The following is a 24,769-nucleotide window of genomic DNA, read 5'->3' on the forward strand; positions in this document are numbered from 1 at the left end:
ACTTATTAGACTGATTACAAAACATTATGAGCAGAGACAAACCTGAGGAAAGAACATGGTAACATTGACATAATATCAAGCTGATATAGAGAACGCAGCATCTTAGGAACTCGATGCACAAGGGAACAGAGCGACATGGAACTCATGTCATGCCCTGCTTTGCCATGAAGTCGAGCTGAAGGTCTGAAATTATATTAGCAAAAATTGGTAAATCCCCTTTAGATAATAACTACAGAGTTTAAGACTGTGAAAAAGGTAAAAAAAATAAATAAATTAAAACATCTGCATGAATTTTAAAGAGCTAATTGTGTTTTACCTGAGTAAAATTCAAGCCTCTCTTTGAGCTCTTCATTAATGAGGTTCTTTTCCCTCAAATCCTCCAAAAGAGACTTTACTGCCCTATTTGCTGCTTTTCTCTGGCCACGGCGTCTTTTTGTCTCTCGCCAGGTTTTCCACCCTTGCTTGAGTTTCCTCAAGTCTTCTCTTAAGAGCAGTGGGAGAAGCAGGCGGAGCGTAACTGTGATCCTACAGAGATGAATGAACATGGTTTGAGTGATATTTAACTCCACACACATCACATTGACACCACAAGTGTATGGCCCACATTATTTCTTATAGTCTTCACCTGTGAAAGTCATTGCCAATACTGTGTGTGTGTGTGTGCCAGGAATGTTTAAATAGTATTTAATTGTGAATGAATGGGTTTATTTATGAGTGGCAGCAGAACCATAATATGTGATATGCTGCTGTTATACCTCCAGGGCCATGATGACATGATGTGAACAGTAAAAATACTCACCTCATCAGGCTGAGGTTGTGGATGAGAGGTGTCAGTTGTTGGCTCATCCTGAAAGGCCACAGACTCGTTCTCGTCAGCTCTTCTGGACGTATTTGTTGTCCTAAGCTTTTCCAGCTAAAAGGAAGAAGCATGATAGTTAAAAAGAATATCTCACCCTGCCCGGTGATTTACATTTATAAATCAGTTATACACCTACTTTTTGGAGATGAACTGGGAATAAGAAGATGGATGGAATAACACCATCTCTGAGTGGGACAATCTGGCCTGTCCTATCAAAGTCTCCTGGCTTAAAATGCTCAGTACAAAGCACAGAGGAAACACTGGCAGTGAATCCTTCCCTCCTCAAAGCCACTTCCCATTTCTTCCTCAAGTCTCTGTCTTTGGGAAACCTAACAAATGAAGGCGGGAAACTAGGGACACTGCACAAGAACATTTCACAAATATGGTCAAGCTTATTTGTTTCCTTCTAACATCTTACAATAATTCTTTAACAAAACTACTATTGTGATGCAAAACTATAATGAAGCAACCCTGTTAAACTTGTGATTAAACTTATTTGGAAACTTTTCAGATATTCAGTTGTCTGCTTTTTTAAGTAGATGGGGTGGGACTGAGTCATGAAGAGTGGCTTACTGATGGTAAAATATATGTGAATAACACAGACTGTGAAACCAGTGCTTGTCAATATGATATACTAGTAATATCAGTTAAATTTCTACAGTTGTGTCAGTTGTAATCTAAGGCATTGCTATGATTTATGAGGTCTCAGTTGATGCCGCGTGAACATCGGCACTAAACATAGCCTACCAAGCTAGCTACGATTTCACTGATGGGCATAAATACAGCACAGTAATGTTCGATTCACACTATATGACCAATAGTAGTATTCAAACTTACTTGTGAAAAGTAATCCCACGTGCCCTGTTTTCGACGGTCCGCAAATTCGAACAGGAATATGCTGCACACACAATACTCTGGCATCTTGTTTGGCTGCGTAATATCTGATTAGCTACCGGTCCAATATGGCGGCCGCATTTCTCGCGCTCCAATAGCTAATGCGGCGTCTATCCTTTATTATGTCTATGGCAGAGCCCCTCCATACTCAGAGATGCGACATCCGTTGTCTTCACTGTAAAAGCGGTCACGTGGGTCCAAATAGTGACACGGTCGGAGACCGTAGTACCAGGAACTGGACCCAAATGCAGAGACACTCGGAGAGACGAGGTAAGAGATGCAAATGTTATTTATTACAATGAATGTGCGAGGAAAGGTCCAGGTCCGGTAGATCCTTCTGTGAAGGGACAGAGGGTTAGTGTGGGTCTGACAAAGAGCCTGATGGTGTCCGTTGTGGCCGCGGCTTACTGAAGTCCAGCGAGGGGCGAGAGATGGAGGGAGCTGTCAGGAGTTGGTTTCCGGAGGTGGTGAGAGTGTTCGGTTGCAGGCAGGGCGAGCAGGCTGGCAGTTGGCTTGGCAAGCAACTTGCTAGGATCCTGGGTGCTGTGGTTATCCGAGGGATCGAGATCATGGGCTGAGGAACACAGATATCAAAGTGAGTCGTACTGAGAACAAGACACAACACAAGAATTGGAGAATGGCCTGGTTACCACGCAGTAGAGTGTGACAATCTGGTGAAGACTGGAGCTCCTGCTTGCCCCTAAATAGCAGGGAGTAGAGTCAGGTAACGAGCCTGCTGATGAGCTGCAGGTGGTAGTAATTGTGGCTCCAGACTCCGCCCTCAGTCCCCATGGTAACCTGCTCACCCTGACCTGCAAACTCAGACACACACCAAAACATGACAAATAGTTCCAAACAAAGACCCCTGCTATCTTCTACTACGAAACAGACAGCAGCGATCAGATTACTGAGGGTGGAAACCAAATAAACACATACACATTTGTCACTGAATACATTATTATGTTAATGTTGATTTAAGTGATGATCAAGTCATGTTTGACAATAGATTAAATAAGTGTAATCAGCACAATAATTTCATACATTATTGGAGGGAAATATTCATCTCAACCAACAAGCTAGCATTTATTAAATACCAGACATGATGCTCCTCATTAGCCTCTTTATTTCTTACTGATAACGATCCTTATAATTCACTTTAGTAAGGTTAAATGATCAGCTTGTTAGGGCTTATTTTCATCTATTTACGCCAGCCGTGTGGTAGCAGGTAATGTCCCAGCAGTTTGGACTTAAAGTCAAAGACATGGTGCAGAAAACACCGAAGATCCCGTTAAGACAGGATTCTTATTTCAGTGGTTTCTATTTAAAATCTGCACCGTCTCTATTAAGGTGGATTTATTTTAATTTAAACATGCTTAGTTTATGTTCTTCCCTTTTTGTCTTTTTATTTTAAATTATGCTTCATTTGTTGTTATGTTTTTAATGTCTTTCTAAAACCATTTGAATCACCATGTTGTTGATTTGTGTGGTACAAATAAAGTTGCTTTGCTTTGAATGTAAAACGTAAAGTCTCCTGAGTAACAACCTGGTTTAACTAAAAACCCACCTGACCTAGTGGTGGGACTGGCACCGACAGGACAAGAAAACAAGTTAAACCTTTAAAAAAAAAACTTTTAATGACATAAGACGACAGGGCAAGGCAATAAAGTAAATAAATCAGTTCCAGTTTGCATAATGAAATGATAAAAATAAACTTTGGGGAAGGAAAAATGGCAAACTGGATGGATGTCAGCGTTCCTGCTTGCTGCTCCTGAATGAATATTTTTTTAAAAAATGACAGTAATGGCTAAACTAGCTACAGAAAATAAATGTAGAGCAGCTGTAACATGAGCTAATATCAATGAGTTTTACCAAATAAGTCAACAAGTATGTGTGAAAAAGTACTGAAGACTAAAGAGGGAAGATATGGTTCGTTATGTCTACAGAGGTGACAGTACAATACCTTTTTATACCACTAACCTAAGTAGTATTGAACATCAAATTCTATGAATCTATGAATAAAAATATGCTAGATCAGTACACTGAAATAAATAATATGACCACACTTATTCTAAATAAAAAAAAAGCTGGGAGGCCATGGGGTAAAAGTACAATATCTATAACATACAAAGACAAAATACGTTTAAACAACGTCTCACATTGAACAGACAAAATTATTTTATTGCAAGACATCTGACAGAATGTACGTGTATTTCCATGACTTATAAGACTGATATTACATCAACTTCCCTCTGAAAACGAGTGGAATGAATTGGCGATGAAGCGGCCTGATCGGATGTTTGGAACTATTGAACGTCTACAGTGCGCCGCCATGTTTTCTACACGGGAGTCAATGAGAGTGTCGCAACTGTGAGAATATCGACGGCTCTGCCTCACACACACACACACACACACACACATATATATATATATATATATATATATATATATATACATATATGTATATATATATATATATATATATATATATATATATACAGGGTGTGCAGAATTATTAGGCAAGTTGTATTTTTGAGGATTAATTTTATTATTGAACAACAACTATGTTCGCAATGAACACAAAAGACTCATAAATATCAAAGCTGAATATGTTTGGAAGTTGGAGTGGGGCTTTTTTAGTTTTAGTATCTTAGGAGGATATCTGTGTGTGCAGGTGACTATTACTGTGTATAATTATTAGGCAACCTAACAAAAACCAAATATATACCCATTTTACTTATTTATTTTCACCAGGGAAACCAATATAACAACTCAAAATTTACAAATATACGTTTCTGGCATTCAAACACAAAACAAAAACAAATCAGTGACCAATATAACCACCTTTCTTTGCGAGGACACTCAAAAGCCTGCCATCCATATATTCTGTCAGTGTCTTGATCTGTTCACGATCAACATTGCGTGCAGCAGCAACCACAGCCTCCCAGACCCTGTTCAGAGAGGTGTACTGTTTTCCCTCCCTGTAGATCTCACATTTGATGAGGGACCACAGGTTCTCTATGGGGTTAAGATCAGGTGAACAAGGAGGCCATGTCATTATTTTTTCTTCTTTTAGACCTTTTCTGGCCAGCCACGCAGTGGAGTACTTGGATGCGTGTGATGGAGCATTGTCCTGCATGAAAATCATGTTTTTCTTGAACGATGCTGACTTCTTCCTGTACCACTGCTTGAAGAAGGTGCAGGGCCGGTTCTAGGAATGCATACATGAGGGGGCAGGCATAAATTTGAAGGGGGCACTATGAGTACATACTTCAGCATTTTGTTGTTGTTGTTTTTTAAGTGTTTCTTTAACAGAACTGTGCTGTTAGTGGAGTCCAACTTCAAAGAAATGGATTGCACTTTGTCAGGCCTCTACTCTAAGACCTGTCCAGCTTGGGTGTCCCACCTGAAACCAAAGCTCCTGCTGGTATAGCTCTTAGAGTCACTGAGGCACGCAAACCCCCTGACCACAATAAGGTGGCAATCCCTCAGGGGGGGAACAGAAAATATCAATAACAAAATGAAGTAAGAAAAAAGAAAAGAATGATCCATTATCAAAGCTTTAACAACCAACAAAATAACAATTGCCCTATTGGACAGCCATTAGATGTCTAAGCATTTTGAATAAATTTGAAACTAATAACAATAAACTCAACTATCTGTGTGTTTGTTTCTGTCTGTATATAGACCATAATGATTAAAGAATCAGCACTACCTTTTTTAAAAGCTCTAAAAAATGGATGCATCATGCAGGAGGACTGAATGAAACTTTCCAAAGTGGGTTTTGTGGCCGGAGTTTTTTTTTTTCTAACTACAACTCTCCAAGATCTGAAATGCACATTGTCGTCTGTTTAAGCTGAGGCATACATGAAGCTCTGAGCTGAACTGCTGAAAGCAGCGGGAATGTAGAGTGAAACTTTCTGTTATTTTTTTCTTCAAACTAGCATGCTGAACTAAAGGCTGGGCGGAGCTTGAGGGGTCTCATATGCGCAGCTCGTTTTCCCTCAGTCTGTATTGTACCGAGGAGGCAGTCACATCTATGGCCCGTGCGTGATTGATCACTGCTCCTACTAACAGGCGTAGACACGTTTAAATAGAACAGAAACAAACCCCAGTTGACAGAATAGATGCAATAAATACGTCTGTTATTATAAGTATTTATTCAGTATCGCTACAACACATTTAACAGAGCTTTACTCTATAAGTTTTACCGCTGGAGCTCAGCAGCCGCTCTCTCTACGAGCGGGAGAAATATGACACCGCAAGATCAGGCTGTATGTCAACTCATTTGCATACTAAACACTGATTGGTTGTTTTCTGTGGTGGTGGGAAGGACTTGTTGAAGACAGTACAATGGATCCTGTGAAGCTCCGACACACAGAGTTCAGTACAGAGGGGAGAGAGCGTTTGGAGAGATTTGCCCATTTCGGCGCATTTGATTGAGGGGGCAGAATGTTTGTTTGAGGGGGCACTGCCCCCTCTTGCCCCTGCGTAAAGCCGGCCTTGAGAAGGTGTCTTCCAGAAACTGGCAGTAGGACTGGGAGTTGAGCTTGACTCCATCCTCAACCCGAAAAGGTCCCACAAGCTCATCTTTGATGATACCAGCCCATACCAGTATCCCACCTCCACCTTGCTGAGGTCTGAGTCGGAGTGGAGCTCTCTGCCCTGTACTGATCCAGCCACGGGCCCATCCATCTGGCCCATCAAGACTCACTCTCATTTCATCAGTCCATAAAACCTTAGAAAAATCAGTCTTATGATACTTCTTGGCCCAGTCTTGACGTTTTATCTTGTGTGTCTTGTTCAGTGGTGGTCGTTTTTCAGCCTTCCTTACCTTGGCCATGTCCCTGAGTATTGCACACCTTGTGCTTCTTGGCACTCCAGTGATGTTGCAGCTCTGAAATATGGCAAAACTGGTGGCCAATGGCATCTTGGCAGCGTCACGCTTGATTTTCCTCAGTTCATGGGCAGTTATTTTGCGCCTTGTTTTTTCAACACACTTCTTGCGACCCTGTTGACTATTTTGAATGAAACGCTTGATTGTTTGATGATCACGCCTCAAAAGCTTGGCAATTTTAAGAGTGCTGCGTCCCTCTGCAAGACATCTCACTGTTTTTGACTTTTCAGAGTCCGTCAAATCTCTCTTCTGACCCATTTTGCCAAAGGAATGGAAGTTGCCTAATTATTATACACACCTGATATAGGGTGTTGATGTCATTAGACCACACCCCTTCTCATTACAGAGATGCACATCACCTGATATGCTTAATTGGTAGTAGGCTTTCAAGCCTGTACCGGTTGGAGTAGAACAACATGCATAAAGAGGATGATGTGATCAAAATACTCATTTGCCTAATAATTCGGCACACACTGCATATATATATATATAAGTGCTGGGCAACGATTAATCGCATTGTTATGCGCAGAATGTCTCTTTCCTTCAAAAGAAGCTATACAAAGAAAATACAGTAAATTTTGGTTTTACAAACACGACATCAGGGGTCTTCAACTTGCGGCTCTGGACCTTCCACAATGCCTCTAAATACGTAACTAAAATATTTTTTTAATCCATCTTTCTTGTCATTAGGTTGGAAATCAGGAATTTTTTTTCATCATTTTCCACAAATATCTACATCCCTTAGAAGAAAGTCTGTTTATCCTCTTTTATAAAGGTTTTATGTTTTTCTTTATTTTAAAACCTAAAAATGGAAATAAAAATGTGGTTCTTAAAAATAACAAACATCCTATGGTGGCTCTTTATTAAAAATATATATTAAGTTTCCTTTTTGAAAAGTCTGGTAACATCTGCGTCTCTAAAGGAGTTTTATTTAGCCGGCTGAGGGAAAAATGGCTCTTTGGATTGGAAAGGCTGCAGACCCCTGCACTAAACACAAAAACAGGTTTAGCAGCAGTTTTCTCTTTAAACAGCAACAGTTAAAATATTTCTTCATATATAAAACCACATATTTATGAGAAAGAAGGATGAAATGTTCAGGATTTACTAACTAAAAGGTAAAAAGTCAGCAGGATGAATTTAAAGCTGTGAAGCTGCTTCCTTCTAAACACAGAAGGAACAATATGTGATGAATATCAGCATCAGGTGAACAGACAGAAAGCAGGATGAGAATCTCACAGCTTCTAGATGGTGAGGAGAGAGAAATATTCACAATATGCACAATAACTTCCATCCATGCACCTTCACTGCTTCATTATCCAGGTTTCTGGATATAAATTCTCTAAACTTTCATTCTTAGCTCGACGGTAAGTCAGTAAATCAGAATCGTTTCCAGTGCAGGTTGGACTCCGCCAAGGCTGCCCTTTGTTACCGAATTCCTAGGTGCAGCCGAGGTGTTGAGGGGATCCGGTTCGGTGGCCTCAGGATTGGGTCTCTGCTCTTTGCGGATGACGTGGTTCTGTTGGCTTTGTCGGGCCGTGATCTTCAGCTCTCACTGGAGCGATTCACAGCCGAGTGTGAAGCAACTGGGATGAGAATCAGCACCTCCAAATCCGAGACCATGGTCCTCACCCGGAAAAGGGTGGAGTGCTCTCCGGGTCAGCAATAGGGTCCTGCCCCAAGTGGAGGAGCTCACGTATCTCGGGGTCTTGTTCAGGAGTGAGGGAAGGATGGAGGGAGATGGACAGGTGGATCGGTGCAGCGTCTGCAGTGATGCGGACTCTGCATCGGTCTGTCATGGTGAAGAAGGAGCTGAGCCAAAAGGCAAAGCTCTCGATTTACCGGTCGATCTACGTTCCTACCCTCACCTATGGCCACGAGCTGTGGGTAGTGACTGAAAGAACAAGATCGCAAATACAAGCGGCCGAAATGAGTTTCCTCTGCAGGATGGCCGGGCTCTCCCTTAGAGATAGGGTGAGAAGTTCGGTGATCCGGGAGGAGCTCAGAGTAGAGCTGCTGCTCCTCCACATCGAGAGGAGCCAGATGAGGAGGCTCGTGTTTTATGTTGGTGATGTGTTCTTTGGTAAATTTATTAGGTTCGTTACTTGTTGGTCACATCAGAGTAAATTTAGGTTCTTTATTTTGTATTAAAATAATAAGAGGAACAGATGTAACTTAAACTGAGGGTTTTCATTTTGGAGGTATTTTGGTAAATTTTTAATTTAGGCAGAACTTGTTTTTTTTGTTTTGAACTTTTGTTTGTTTGTTTGTTTTTAATGCATTCCTTTATTTTGTATTTATTTGTATTTTATATTATTCATATTATAAATATAACTCCACATGGCATCACCATTATTTTTTCTCTGAGTATTGCAGAAAAATTTTATTTTGCATGTGGGTGTTGTAATAGAAAAATTTCCAAGAGTCTGGTATAAGTCAAAGTATATGAAGTTTATTACAGGAGACCTATAAAATACGGTCTTCTGACCCACGGGAAGTCAGCAGAGAACACCAACTTGCTGCATCAGAGAAAAGAGTTTCATTCAGTCCATCTCCAGCTGAAGGTCAAAAACAAAACTGATAAAGCGAGTGAAAGCAGGCCGAATGGCGCCCCTGTCTTCCAGCTGTCAGAAAGATTCTCGCACCCAAGGCCCGAAAACTGGCTGGTGTTCTAAACAGCAGGTGCATCCACCAGTCTTAACTTTCCCATATCCAAGGTCTGGAAGACAGCAGTCAGTCTGACCTCACACAAGCATGAACAATACACCTGCAGAAAGGCAACAACTTCAATATTCTGTAAAATGAAAACACACTAAACGAAAATGTAATGTAATAAATAAGTACACAAAATTAAATGAATAAACAGAAGAATGATTATACATGTGATTGTTATATGAGTAAATATGTAAAACTTCTTTCACAGTGTGTATCTGAGTGTGTGTAAGTGTATGACATAAAATAATAATAAAAGAAATAATAATCTGTTTTATTTTAGCCTCTGTTGACTAATGCAGGAAGTAGACCCGGCCCAAGATGGCGGCCGCGCTGACGCAGCTTTCTTATGGACAGCAGTGTCAGAGGCCACATCTACGTGTATATATCTATGGCGATTCCTCCTCCTTTTTCTTTTTTATAATATTTTTTAGAACTTTATTTACATATTCAAATTATACAAAATCTACATAACCGAGTGCTCAGGTAGAAAGACCTACCTAAATGTTTTGTCATGAATTATATTGAGAGTTATAATATAGAAGAAGTGGTAAGCAGTTTTAATCAGTTCTTTGTCAGTGTTGGTCCTGAGCATGCAGAAAGTATCCAAACGCCGGGGGGGTGACGACATGGAAAGACCAACAGAACGAAACCCCACTCACTGTTTCTGAAAGCAGCTAAGCAAAATTCCATTTTTAACACAGCAAATAAGTGTACAAATAAAACATCTACAGACCACAATGACACTGATATGGCATCGAGTGGATATCAAAGCCAATAACTCATGCTTACAATTTATCTTTTCAAACCGGTGTTTGAAAAAAACACAAAATTCTGTGACCACAGGGGCTGACAGGGTGCATTTCTCTGTATGTGCATCTTTGGAGACGAGCAAAGTCTTGAAAAAAGATTGTATTTAAGGCTGAGTTCATTATAATGGTACAAAGAAGTCACACATTCTCATAGCTATCAGAAATGGTGACCTTGGTCACCTCTTTTTAATCTGGATGCTCCTAACATGTGACCCTCTCGCCATTTCTGGTGTGACTTTCCTGTACCCGCACTGCAATGAACTCAGACCCAAATACAAGTGTTTTCAAGACTTTGCTCATCTGCTAAGACATACATGCAGAGAAATGTACGCTATCACCTCCTGTGGTCCCAGATTCTGAGGGGTCACAGATATTGGTGTAACACCGGCACATTTCCAAACCAGATGAGAGCTGCTAAGGTCGTTCCATTATATTAAACTGGAAGCAAACATGAATTCACAAACTACAGACCATATCAGTATCACTGCTGCAAAACATTGGAAAAGCTTCTCAACAATAGATTGGATGTATTTTTGGAAAAACCAAACCATTTTCAGAGTCTGAATGGGTTCAGGGCGAACAGGCAACAATGGAATCAATCTAAGTAATCACTGATGCACGAGACAAGAAAGAGTGTTCGAAAGGCGTTTTCATCGATGTCAACGAAAGCTTTGATACAATCAACCATAACGTTGTTCAATGAACTGGAAAACTCTAAGATCCGGGGCTGGAACTGGACAGGGAACAAAGTTATCTGAAAGGACGGAAACAGTCGGTAAAGTTGGGCAGTCCCAGCTTGTGGGGTTCCTCGGGGCTCCGTGCTGCAGGACGTTTGATCCTGCGTATCTCTGAGGAGTAAAGAGTAAACTGGTCAGTTGTGCAGATGACAAACACTTTTGGTTCAGTAGAAAGTATGAATCAAGTGTAAACAAATACACAACAAGGAAATTAAGAAAACTGAAAATCTGCAACAAATTTTCATTAAATATAAGTAAAACTAAATTATTTGACAAAAGCAAAGTGAACAGAAAGGTGAAAGGGTGCATGCAAAGAAATTTCTTGGGGCTACAGCAGATGACAAGTTGAGCTGGAAACCGCACATGAAAGTTTCTAGAAGAGCTGCAGCCAATCACACAGCAGTTCCTGGACCACGCTTTGCAACTTTGCTGTTAGGCCATCTTTGCATTACTGTGCTGTGATTTGGAGAAATAACTAAAAAACTTCATCACGTCGTCCCTGAGCCGCCACCTTACCGAGGTGGAAGAGTTTTTGGTCCTGGTGGTCCGAGGAGGGGGCGTTGCCAGGGAGAAGCTGAAGGTGTAACAGCATCACAACCAAGGAGTGTGTCTCAAACCGTGCGCTTACATGAATGCACTGGGTAGTGTGTAGGTAGTATGTAGGTAGTGTGTAGTGTGTAGGTAGTGTGTAGTGTGTAGGTCAGGGCTACTCAATTCGGTCCTACGAGGGCCGCAATCCAGCAGGTTTTCCATGTATTCCTGCAGCAACACACCTGAGTCAATTTAATAAGTTATTGTGTTAGAGCCACCTAATTTGACTTAGGTGTGTTGGTGCAGGGATACATGGAGAACTTGCGGGATTGGGGCCCTCGTAGGTCCGAATTGAGTAGCCCTGGTGTAGGTAGTGTGTAGTGTGTAGGTAGTGTGTAGTGTGTAGGTAGTGAACACTAACGTTGTGAACTTACCAGTAGTGACGTACCAGCTTTTGACAGTAGGCTCTTTCCGACTGTAGGAACTTTTTGCAGTTCCTATAACCTTTTCAGGAACCAGGCCGTTTTTTCACGCATTCCGACACATAGGAACTAGGGACCAAAGCCCCCAGTTCCTATAACCATTTTAGCTCCTGCTCCGAGGCAGGGTCTGAACGGGGTTCTATAGGAACCCTACTGACGTAGGTGTTTGGTGACTGGTAGCTACGCCCCTTGCCAGATTTCCGCATTTTGTGTCCCCGCCACATTTAAAAAACACGGTTGCACATACGGACAAAAACAACAACAGAGCAAGCGATAAATGGACCGACGAGGAGGTCGAAGCTCTTCTGACCGTCTAAGCCACAGAGGATTTTCAGAGAGGTTTTGAAGGTTCGCAGTGAAATATAAAAATATTCCTGACGATCAGCTCTCAGTCAGAGAACGCGGGATAACGCGAAGCAGTGCACGTAGAAAACTCACACAACACTACAAATAAATTAAGGACCACGACAACCGGAGTGGGACGAACCGAAAAAACAGTAAATTGGACAGCTTGTACCACCGACATGTTTACTCGGGCAACGCCGCAGCAAATGACTCCTGCGTGCGGCAGGAAAAGCCAGTGTGATATGCAGGATACACACACATGTAAATAGTTATTTTTGCTCTGCTGTATTCACTATAAAAAAATAAATGACTTTATAAAGAGTCTGAAGTTTTCAGTTTGTGTCTGTTAGATGTGCTCTGGCCACATCTATAAAATATTAGCTAATAAAAATATTGAGTAGTTATTAACTTATCACAGCTATGAAATATTAAATAATCCATCTTTGGTCGCTACATTTTAAGTCTTATCCTGGGTGTAAATTACATTAGTTTATCAACTTTATAATATGCTCCATATCACAGAACGAAGTTTATCATGTTTAACCAAGATCTGACACAAATTACACACCTGTAAACATTTCACCACCTTTTTATATTTTTACCTTCATATACGCTAAATCTGTGTGACTATGTCCTCATAATTCTAAACCATAACTCAGTCACAACCAACCCTTCAGTGACGGATTACTCCTCCACCTTTCTACTGATGATTCCATAAAACACACAAAGCTTAATAGCAGATGATGAGATCTTTATTTTGCACATAACACAAAAAAATGAAAAAAAATGAACAAATGATGCATTTTCTATGGAACATTTTCTCTTTAAATGTGTACATCATGTATACATGTATGTTCTGTCTGTCGAGCTTCCAGAACATGATGCTTATTATGAAGAGGTGTGTAGTGATTGGCTGGAAGGCAGGAGGTAAAACATCCAGGCTGTTCTCCATCTCCTTCAGTATCTGCAGCAGGTGGTTGTGTCCAACCTCTCCAGTGCAGCTTCAGGCGGCCACAGATGTATTGTTACTTAACCCCACCTGTAAACTCTATTTTACTTTGTTTACTCCTTATCTAACCCCACCTGTAAACTCTATTTTACTTTGTTTACTCCTTATTTCACCCCACCTGTAAACTTGATTTTACTTTGTTTACTCCTTACTTAACCCCACCTGTAAACTTTATTTTACTTTGTTTACTCCTTATTTAACCCCACTTGTAAACTTGATTTTACTTTGTTTACTCCTTATTTAACCCCACCTGTAAACTTGATTTTACTTTGTTTACCCCTTACTTAACCCCACCTGTAAACTCTATTTTACTTTGTTTACTCCTTATCTAACCCCACCTGTAAACTCTATTTTACTTTGTTTACTCCTTATTTAACCCCACCTGTAAACTTGATTTTACTTTGTTTACTCCTTATCTAACCCCACCTGTAAACTCTATTTTACTTTGTTTACTCCTTATTTAACCCCACCTGTAAACTTTATTTTACTTTGTTTACTCCTTATCTAACCCCACCTGTAAACTCTATTTTACTTTGTTTACTCCTTATTTAACCCCACCTGTAAACTTGATTTTACTTTGTTTACTCCTTACTTAACCCCACCTGTAAACTTTATTTTACTTTGTTTACTCCTTATTTAACCCCACCTGTAAACTTTATTTTACTTTGTTTACTCCTTACTTAACCCCACCTGTAAACTTGATTTTACTTTGTTTACTCCTTATCTAACCCCACCTGTAAACTCTATTTTACTTTGTTTACTCCTTACTTAACCCCACCTGTAAACTTGATTTTACTTTGTTTACTCCTTACTTAACCCCACCTGTAAACTCTATTTTACTTTGTTTACTCCTTACTTAACCCCACCTGTAAACTTTATTTTACTTTGTTTACTCCTTATTTAACCCCACCTGTAAACTCTATTTTACTTTGTTTACTCCTTATCTAACCCCACCTGTAAACTCTATTTTACTTTGTTTACTCCTTATTTAACCCCACCTGTAAACTTTATTTTACTTTGTTTACTCCTTACTTAACCCCACCTGTAAACTTTATTTTACTTTGTTTACTCCTTATCTAACCCCACCTGTAAACTCTATTTTACTTTGTTTACTCCTTATCTAACCCCACCTGTAAACTCTATTTTACTTTGTTTACTCCTTACTTAACCCCACCTGTAAACTTGATTTTACTTTGTTTACTCCTTATTTAACCCCACCTGTAAACTTGATTTTACTTTGTTTACTCCTTACTTAACCCCACCTGTAAACTTGATTTTACTTTGTTTACTCCTTATCTAACCCCACCTGTAAACTCTATTTTACTTTGTTTACTCCTTATTTAACCCCACCTGTAAATTTTATTTTACTTTGTTTACTCCTTATTTAACCCCACCTGTAAACTCTATTTTACTTTGTTTACTCCTTACTTAACCCCACCTGTAAACTTGATTTTACTTTGTTTACTCCTTACTTAACCCCACCTGTAAACTTGATTTTACTTTGTTTACTCCTTACTTAACCCCACCTGTAAACTTTATTTTACTTTGTTTACTCCTTATTTAACCCCACCTGTAAACTTTATTTTACTTTGTTTACTCCTTATTTAACCCCACCTGTAAACTCTATTTTACTTTGTTTACTCCTTATCTAACCCCACCTGTAAACTCTATTTTACTTTGTTTACTCCTTATTTAACCCCACCTGTAAACTTTATTTTACTTTGTTTACTCCTTACTTAACCCCACCTGTAAACTTTATTTTCCTTTGTTTACTCCTTATTTAACCCCACCTGTAAACTCTATTTTACTTTGTTTACTCCTTATTTAACCCCACCTGTAAACTCTATTTTACTTTGTTTACTCCTTATTTAACCCCACCTGTAAACTTGATTTTACTTTGTTTACTCCTTACTTAACCCAACCTGTAAACTTGGTTTTACTTTGTTTACTCCTTACTTAACCCCACCTGTAAACTTGGTTTTATTGTGTTTACTCCTTCCTTAACCCCACCTGTAAACTTGGTTTTACTTTGTTTACTCCTTACTTGACCCCACCTGTAAACTCTATTTTACTTTGTTTACTCCTTATTTAACCCCACCTGTAAACTCTATTTTACTTTGTTTACTCCTTATTTAACCCCACCTGTAAACTCTATTTTACTTTGTTTACTCCTTATCTAACCCCACCTGTAAACTCTATTTTACTTTGTTTACTCCTTATTTAACCCCACCTGTAAACTTTATTTTACTTTGTTTACTCCTTACTTAACCCCACCTGTAAACTTTATTTTACTTTGTTTACTCCTTATCTAACCCCACCTGTAAACTCTATTTTACTTTGTTTACTCCTTATCTAACCCCACCTGTAAACTCTATTTTACTTTGTTTACTCCTTACTTAACCCCACCTGTAAACTTGATTTTACTTTGTTTACTCCTTATCTAACCCCACCTGTAAACTCTATTTTACTTTGTTTACTCCTTATCTAACCCCACCTGTAAACTCTATTTTACTTTGTTTACTCCTTACTTAACCCCACCTGTAAACTAGATTTTACTTTGTTTACTCCTTATTTAACCCCACCTGTAAACTCTATTTTACTTTGTTTACTCCTTACTTAACCCCACCTGTAAACTTGGTTTTACTGTGTTTACTCCTTCCTTAACCCCACCTGTAAACTTGGTTTTACTTTGTTTACTCCTTATTTAACCCCACCTGTAAACTTGATTTTACTTTGTTTACTCCTTATTTAACCCCACCTGTAAACTTGGTTTTACTTTGTTTACTCCTTACTTAACCCCACCTGTAAACTTGGTTTTACTTTGTTTACTCCTTACTTAACCCCACCTGTAAACTTGATTTTACTTTGTTTACTCCTTATTTAACCCCACCTGTAAACTCTATTTTACTTTGTTTACTCCTTACTTAACCCCACCTGTAAACTTGGTTTTACTGTGTTTACTCCTTCCTTAACCCCACCTGTAAACTCTATTTTACTTTGTTTACTCCTTACTTAACCCCACCTGTAAACTTTATTTTACTTTGTTTACTCCTTATTTAACCCCACCTGTAAACTCTATTTTACTTTGTTTACTCCTTATTTAACCCCACCTGTAAACTCTATTTTACTTTGTTTACTCCTTATCTAACCCCACCTGTAAACTCTATTTTACTTTGTTTACTCCTTATTTAACCCCACCTGTAAACTTTATTTTACTTTGTTTACTCCTTACTTAACCCCACCTGTAAACTTGATTTTACTTTGTTTACTCCTTATTTAACCCCACCTGTAAACTTGATTTTACTTTGTTTACTCCTTACTTAACCCCACCTGTAAACTTGATTTTACTTTGTTTACTCCTTATTTAACCCCACCTGTAAACTTTATTTTACTTTGTTTACCCCTTACTTAACCCCACCTGTAAACTTTATTTTACTTTGTTTACTCCTTATCTAACCCCACCTGTAAACTCTATTTTACTTTGTTTACTCCTTATCTAACCCCACCTGTAAACTCTATTTTACTTTGTTTACTCCTTACTTAACCCCACCTGTAAACTTGATTTTACTTTGTTTACTCCTTATCTAACCCCACCTGTAAACTCTATTTTACTTTGTTTACTCCTTATCTAACCCCACCTGTAAACTCTATTTTACTTTGTTTACTCCTTACTTAACCCCACCTGTAAACTTGGTTTTACTTTGTTTACTCCTTACTTAACCCCACCTGTAAACTTGGTTTTACTGTGTTTACTCCTTCCTTAACCCCACCTGTAAACTTGATTTTACTTTGTTTACTCCTTACTTAACCCCACCTGTAAACGTTGTGGCATCCAGTGCAGGATCCTCCTCGGTCTGCACATGAATTAGAACATATGTTTATTTATTTTAAGGTATATGACCTCCTACATGCTGCCTAATAGCAGCGTCGCTCCGTTAATATACTTTTTTAAGTTCTTCCAAAATCCAAAATGACGTTAACATACGTGTTTGCATGTCATCATACTTTTATGCTGTTAAACGCCTTTTAAAAGGTCTCATTAGTGAAACAAAGAACCGTGGCCTCCACTGTATTAATCTATCTCAGTAGATAATAGAAACCATCAGCACACGTTCATGTGTCTTTGCATGTCTCCCCCATACATGTTAGTATAAAGTCCATTTTAAAACACTAATAAAACAGCTTTTAAATAAGCAAAGATATCTTAACTGAATTAAAGAACGTTACATCATGTACATGCGTTTTCATTGGTGTTTACACTGATACCTTCACGTCTGCAACAGGAAATGGTTCTACTACAAATCATGGTTTCAATATGAAACGCAGTCATGAAGAGGCTGAAACAGGGATACAGAAAATTTTTAGTGAAAGTTTTTATTAAATCATTTCTCTCTTGCTGCCGCCTCTTCTCCACAGCAGCGTCCTAGCCCGCAGGCGGTAAATGCCTCAGTGCCACTGCTGGCTCGGTGGGTCGATGCCACAGTGACCTATGGTGAACATAGAATGGCAGTTTATATAAAACCAAACATTTATATATATATATATATATATATATATATATATATATATAAATATATATATATATGTGTACTTTATGGGTACTTTGCAGACTCTTATCTAAACTGATGTACAATCAGCTATGGCTTAGTCAGCGTTACCATGGAAACGGACCGGTTCTCTAACCAGCGGTGTTTCCTAATCAGTTTTCAGATCAAGGACCATTTCGTTTACGCCAGAGACCCCACAGTGCTTCATCTGCAGGTTCAACCATCATGAATAAACATACATAACCTATAGTATTAATCATTTTCAACACTTATAGCCCATCTACATCCGCGAAATCGGCTATAAAACTGCTAACATTTACGTTGCTAACTCAACTGCAGCCTCCAACAAATGATCAGATCCATAACTGTCATCAGGGATAGAAGAGATAAGAAGCATGCTGCAGTTTATATTAGAATTATGATCAAATATATTTGTGACACGGGTGGACAGCGAGCAGGGTGAACGAAGAGAAACAACTCCAAATGGTGGCAGAAAGAACTTTTATTCTTCCAACACAAACAGAATTGTAATTGTAACAACAGGAGACAAATTAAAAATCAGGGAGGCTAAAGTCCTGGGAAAATAATAAACAAGGGTCGGAGGTCCAGGTGAAGCAGCGCAGTAGTAGTAGTTACAGCTGTCACTCCCGCCGTGGACTTCTGGAAAAAGAAGGGAGATTTCTGCCAGTTCTCTGTGTCTGTAACCTCTACCACCACAGGCTTCCCTTGACAAGGTTGCTAAAGGTGCCGTCGATACTTACGCACGTGTCTTTCACGTAGCAACCCCTTCCTTTTGTTGTGTGGCAGCTTCTCCACGGTACTCCAGCCCTCATCCACTTCTCGGTCTGCTGCGCACTGCTTACAGCCTCCTTTACCCACTGTTGCCAGTTACATCCCTCTTCTGCTGTCACCAGATCCTCTTTATTTCCAGGTGCTGCCCTCTGGCTGGCTCACACTGGCTGCTGATAGGCCCATCAATTTGTCACAGGTGGGAGTCATTTCTCCCCAATCAGTCTGTATGCCTAAGGTGAGTGAACTTGCATCCAATTAAAACCAGATCAAAACCAAGTAAAAAAAAAACATGCAATGAATAAAACCACACTAGATAAAACCATGCAATAAATACAAATAAAAACTGTATAAAAACAGCAAATAAAAGGAAAACCTCTAAACATATAAAAAACAGAATGTTCACTTCAACCCTGTGACAACTTCATACTTACAACAAGAAAACAGCCTCCGCCTGCATCGTACCGCCATTATTCAGCTCTGAAAAACTGGCTGGAGGTCCCCCCCCCCCGCCTTCCGCTACGCCAGCAAGATGTTTAGTGTGTGTAGTGTCCAGTGTTCAGTGTTTTTACTGAAGTTTCTGTGTCAGCGCACTAAGCACTTAAATGTAGTGTTGGAAGTATAGAAGCGCGCGGATTGGGACACACCCATTATATCTGGTGGCCTCCCACTATTTGTTTTACTTAAAGGTGCTTTCAGTGATTTCACCAACAATGTGAATGGAAACTGATCTGACTACCGATTCTCTACATTATCGTCTCCCTCATGTAGAAACACATGAAGTCTAATTTATCTCCAGATCTTTAGACTCACAGGAGAAGCTTTAGATTAGTGGGGGACATCTATGATGCTATATGGTTTTTGCTAGTTAATCTTCTAGAAAATGTAAATATTTCTCTGGTTGGATTGAAAGCCGTCACCCAGTCTGCTGCACTAGAAATGTTCCTACTGGAAAGCAGGAGGACGAGTCCCAAATGTAGAAAAATTACCAAGAGTCTGGAACGAGTAAAAGTATAGAAAGTTTATTACAGGAGAAGTACCCTAACCCCTAACCCCGTAACCCCTAAACCCTAACCCCCAAACCCCAAACCCTAACCCAAGGGGGCCTAGCCCCCCCATAACCCTAACCCTTACAGGAGACTAACCCTAACCCCTGGCCCTTGCAGGGGAAGTGCCCTAACCCTTGCTGGGGGGGCCTAACCCTACACCTTGCAGGGGAGGTAGCCTTACTCTAACCCTTACAGGACCCTAACCCTAACCCTAACCCTTACAGGGGAAGTGCCCTAACCCTAACCCTTACAGGAGAAGTACTGAATACAGAATTACCTGAAAGTAATGACAGTGGTCGTCCTGACACGCGTGAAATTGAGAGAGACTCTGGGAGACACGAGGAAAAACAACAGTTCTACATTTCTGTAGAAAGAATCTCCTTCCTGAAGACGTTGGGTGGACACACAACTCATCAAAACAACCTCACATAGTTGTGCCTCCACCAGAACCAGTCTGAGGGTCTGAGGAAGGACCAGATGAAGGTCATCTCACCCCCCTAGTGAACTTTTAACAGAGCATGTATATGAAGAGAAGAAACCTTTAACATCAATGAAAGCATGAAGAGTAAAAATGTACCATGTAAAAAGTGTAATATGGTAAGAAACAGTGTAAATTTATACATGAATATAGTAAAGGACATAATTATAGGTGTGATTATAAAATTATATAAAGAGCATAATAAGTAAAATTTCTTCCACACAAACTACTGACCTGACCTACGTTACAGTGATAACTGAGAACCATTCGAATCAGCCTAAAATAAACACAATTCTTTATTTATTATTATTAGTTCAGAACAACTTTTGTGTTATATCATGTTTTTTTCTCCACAATAATAAATTAATTCAAGGCTCAGCTGCTCACCTCCTTCCTCAGGGGCTACCTGGACATGTTTAGGTGTGTGTGTGTGGGGGGGCATGTTCAGGTGTGTGTGAGTGGGGGGGGCATGTTCAGGTGTCTGTGTGTGTGTGGGGGGGTAAGTTCAGGTGGGGGGGGCATGTTCAGGTGTGTATATGGGGGGATGGTCAGGTGTGTGTGTGGGGTATGTTCAGGTGGGGGGCATGTTCAGGTGTGTGTATGGGGGGGTATGGTCATGTGGGGGGGGTCATGTTCAGATGTGTATGTGTGGGGGGGGCATGTTCAGGTGTGGGGGGTGGGGGGCATGTTCAGGTGGGGGGGCATGTTCAGGTGTGTGTGTGTGGGGTGTGTGTTCTGGTGTGGGTGTGTGGGGGGGGAGGTTCTGGTGGGGGGGCATGTTCAGGTGTGTGGGGGGGGGTATGTTCAGTGTAAGGAAAATCATATGGATTGTCATGTTTATTATATTATATTGTGATTTTATAAATGATTCGTTATTATACTTTGAACCAATAATTTATTCCTTGTGTTTTTAGAATCAGCTTTGTATTTACTCTGTATTGACTATGTACCAATCTTTATATTTTAATCATTAGGATTTAGACTTCTGTGCTCGTCATGGACTGTCCGCATGTCTTGGACACTCGGGTGAAGAGAGGGGCGGAGCTGTTAACTGATCACCACCTGGTGGTGAGTTGGCTCAGATGGTGGGGGAGGATGCCGGTCAGGCCTGGCAGACCCAAGCGTGTTGTGAGGGTCTGCTGGGAACGTCTGGCGGAGTCCTGTTGGGGAAATTTCATATTATTCCCTTTATTATATTGTGTCTACTGATCCCTCTCAGGGTAAACAGCTTGTTTAAGTTCTTGGTAATGAAGTTTAATACTGAGTAGCCTGTTGCTATCATGCATTCTTTAGAACAGTTCGCTCTGACCTGTGTGACTTATCTGATACCAGCCAGGCGCCTCAGGATGACCCAGCCGGGCATCCTGTCTTAATGTCACTGGGGTTGTTTACGTGCTCAATAAACTGAAAAAGCTCATTAGGTTTGCTGAAGTGTCTAATCCTGTGTGAGGAACAATCTCTTTGTTTGTATTTCATGATGTGCTGTGACGTGATCATTCTGCTTAAAAGATGCTGCATGTGTGTTTCTTATCAGATTCTGTTCAGATCTCTGTGCTGTCAGACCTCTGAGCAGTCTCTCAGGAATTGCAATTCTATTCTTTCTATTCTTCCTATTCATTCTATTCTTTGTATTTTAAGCCTGTGTTCAATAAACTTGTAATCATTCTTCACTTCAGAACCAGACTCCTCATTCCTTGACAGAGTAACTTTTTTTGCCTCAACAACCTGGTGTCAGAAGTGCTCCTGCGTGGTCAGTTTCAGGTTTTACGACAGGTGTCTGATCAACCTGAGTACGTCTCAGCCTCTGTTTCTGGGGGCGACCTCGTGGATCTCCTTACTGGCCCGCCAGAACCTCGAACATCTTCCATCCTGTCAAGGAAGTCTGGTGAGTGAGAAATTACTCTAGGATTTTAATTTGCTCTCACGCGCACACACACATCTCTCCCTTTTTAGAAAAGTAGGAGGCCGGGCAGCTGGGGGTTTGGGAGCTCCGCTTACTAGGAGCAGGCCTGGAAGTCTCATTAGGAGATCTGGGCAGGTTAAAATCCCTTCACAAAGGTGTGAGTGGGTCTCTCGCTGGAAAGCAGTGAGATAGGGCGGACGGATTAGCCGTTATTCCGTATTCTACAGAGACGTCTGTAGTCTAAGGTGTGGGAATATTCCTCCCCGTGCTTAAGTGTAAACATGGGTAATGTAGGCTCCAAAACACCGGCGACGCCCCGCGGTGAACTCTTTGAGTTCATGGAACGTAAGTATGGGAAGGTGTGTGTGGAAATGTGTGCGGAGTAGATCCAGAATGGTATTTTTCCAGCCGAAGGCTCTTTGAGCCCGGCAGCATTAAAAATAACTAAAGAAGGTTTAGATAAGATGAGGGACAAATTAAAATCACAGAAACGGGTGAGGGTCTCAGATTGGGACCGCTTAGAAAACATCAGGCGGCTTTAACAAACTGGCTCGCAGAATGTGAGCGTCGGCAGAGAAAACAGAACGCCAGAGTTTTTCCAAAACTTACTGAACCTCCACAGACTGACCTGCACCGACCTGACAACAGCCATGATAAGCGGACAACAACCTCTGTTGCTGTGTCTCATTTTTCTCAGCTGAAAACTAACTCATTGTATCCTCTCTACCTGCATGTCCACCATCGGGCCCGAGGGGCCAGAACACCTCATTCCCGTGCCCAGACCTGATGATGCTGGGAGCCTCTCTGGATCCGGACTTGGATTGCCTACCCCCAGTCCCGCCACCTGCCCAAGGCCGAACCACAGCCCGATCCACAGACCACAGAGGAAAAGAAAAAGTCCAAAGCCCCTCACAAAAGCAGCAGAACCTCCATTGTGACCCTGAGGAAAGATGGCCTGAACTCTGATTCCACCACTCACTCATGCCCCATGGTCAAGTGGCTGGTCCGACTGGGACCCATTCTGGTCTTCCGAACATGGATGGAGACCGAGGTCGCTGAAGATCGCGACCCAATTGCCCCTTTGACCTCTGGGCCAAAGTTTGCTGATGAGTTTCCTCTTTTCTGCTGCTGGAGCTGCTGAGGGGGGACAAAGAGCTGCACCTGGCTGCTATGACAATGTATTCAGCTCTGTCTGGTCCAAACCCAAACGGGGCCAGACGGCGTGACTTCCCACGTGGACGTGGGTGTGGTTCTCGAGGACGTGGCCGCCATCATGACGCATGCCATATCTGCGGACAGCTGGGACACTGGAAGGCTGAGGGTCCGCATCGCCTGCAAAACGGGGGCCGGCAACGTGCCCCTTCAGATTGAAGGGGGGGGGGGTATGGCAGCCAGGGATGGATCCGGGCTGACGCTCCACATCTCTGGGTGACGTAACTTACACACACAAAGTTTTGACCCAGTAAATGAAAGCTCTCCTCTCCTTTTCCTCCTGCTCTGCTGCAAGCACACAGACACCCAATGTAAAACACACTACAGATAACACAACACACACACCCAGCTCCCACACACACACACACACACCCGCTGAAGGTCACAACACTGATGAACACGTGCAGTTTTCCCTCGCTCTGTTGCAATGAAGAGACGCTTGCTGTTTCCTCTGACTTTGACTAAATTAACCATGCTTATCTCTGTGCTCGAAAGCAGATGCATACCGACGAAGACGTATAGCAGCGAAAATACGCATTTAACGGCTGAGGCCTACAAGATTTTCCCAAACCTACAAGTCGAGGTGTCGGGTAAGACCGTTGAATTCATGGTAGACTCTGGTGCAACTACATCAGTTTTGAGGGCTTCTGAGTTTCCTGTGCCGCTTAAGATGTCTGGTAATTTTGTGCATTCAATCTCTGCGTCTGGGACCACCGTGAAAGAAATGGTTGACCGCACCCCTTGGGTGTAATTTACTCTTGGGGTGTAAATTTAAACATTTATTTCTGCTGTCTGAAGTTGGTCCGGTCAACCTTTTTGGGTCGAGATTTGATGTGTCGGTTAAACATTTGTCTCACATCTTCTCCTGATGGAGTGAAAGTTATGGCCAACCCTGACTCCGTCATCACAGCATGGACACACCCCCTGGGAAATCCTGTGTGCTATTGTTGGGAGTTCCCGAGCCAAATTTTTTCTGCAGCAGCTGACTGAGGTAAAAATCTTTCCCCCTCTGTCTCCAGCCCTGCTCAGATCTGTGTGTGCATTGCTAACATCTCACGGGAACCCGATGAGAGATTTGAAACACAATGGTTTAATCATTCTCCAGAAACTTTAAAGGTGTCATCTGTAAAGTGGAATGAGCACGTGGCTGCAGCTGTGTTCAGTCTGACAGAAGAACAGAAGGGATGCTTCCTGCTTCCGCATTCCATCCCGCATGCTCCTCCCTACAGCTATGTGAGTGAAACAGGGGTAATGCATGTATGTGAGCCGGCTGGTGTAAATGTGTGTGACTCTGAGTCTGTGTGGCTGTGTGGATGTGACTGATGACGTCAGCGTGTTGTTGAGTGTGTGTGAGAAGAAGACTGGAGTTCTATCCCTCTTGAACCTGCAATGATGTTTTTCTTCTGCTGCGAATCCAGCTTGAAGGACACCCCCCTTTACCCCGTCTAACCGCTGACCCAGGATCTGATAAGATGGTTTCTCTCTCATTCCTACAGCTGAAGCAGTGAGAGTGAGTAAA

The 24,769-nt window shown here is 41.3% G+C and overlaps 1 pseudogene; it reads right to left on the bottom strand.

The window, feature by feature from the left end:
• Positions 1 to 42: 42 nt before the first annotated feature.
• On the bottom strand, positions 43 to 23,320 carry LOC121655409 (annotated as a pseudogene).
• Positions 23,321 to 24,769: the final 1,449 nt, after the last annotated feature.

Source organism: Melanotaenia boesemani, chromosome 16, assembly GCF_017639745.1.
Source record: "Melanotaenia boesemani isolate fMelBoe1 chromosome 16, fMelBoe1.pri, whole genome shotgun sequence".
In the NCBI taxonomy this organism is placed as follows: Eukaryota; Metazoa; Chordata; class Actinopteri; order Atheriniformes; family Melanotaeniidae; genus Melanotaenia; species Melanotaenia boesemani.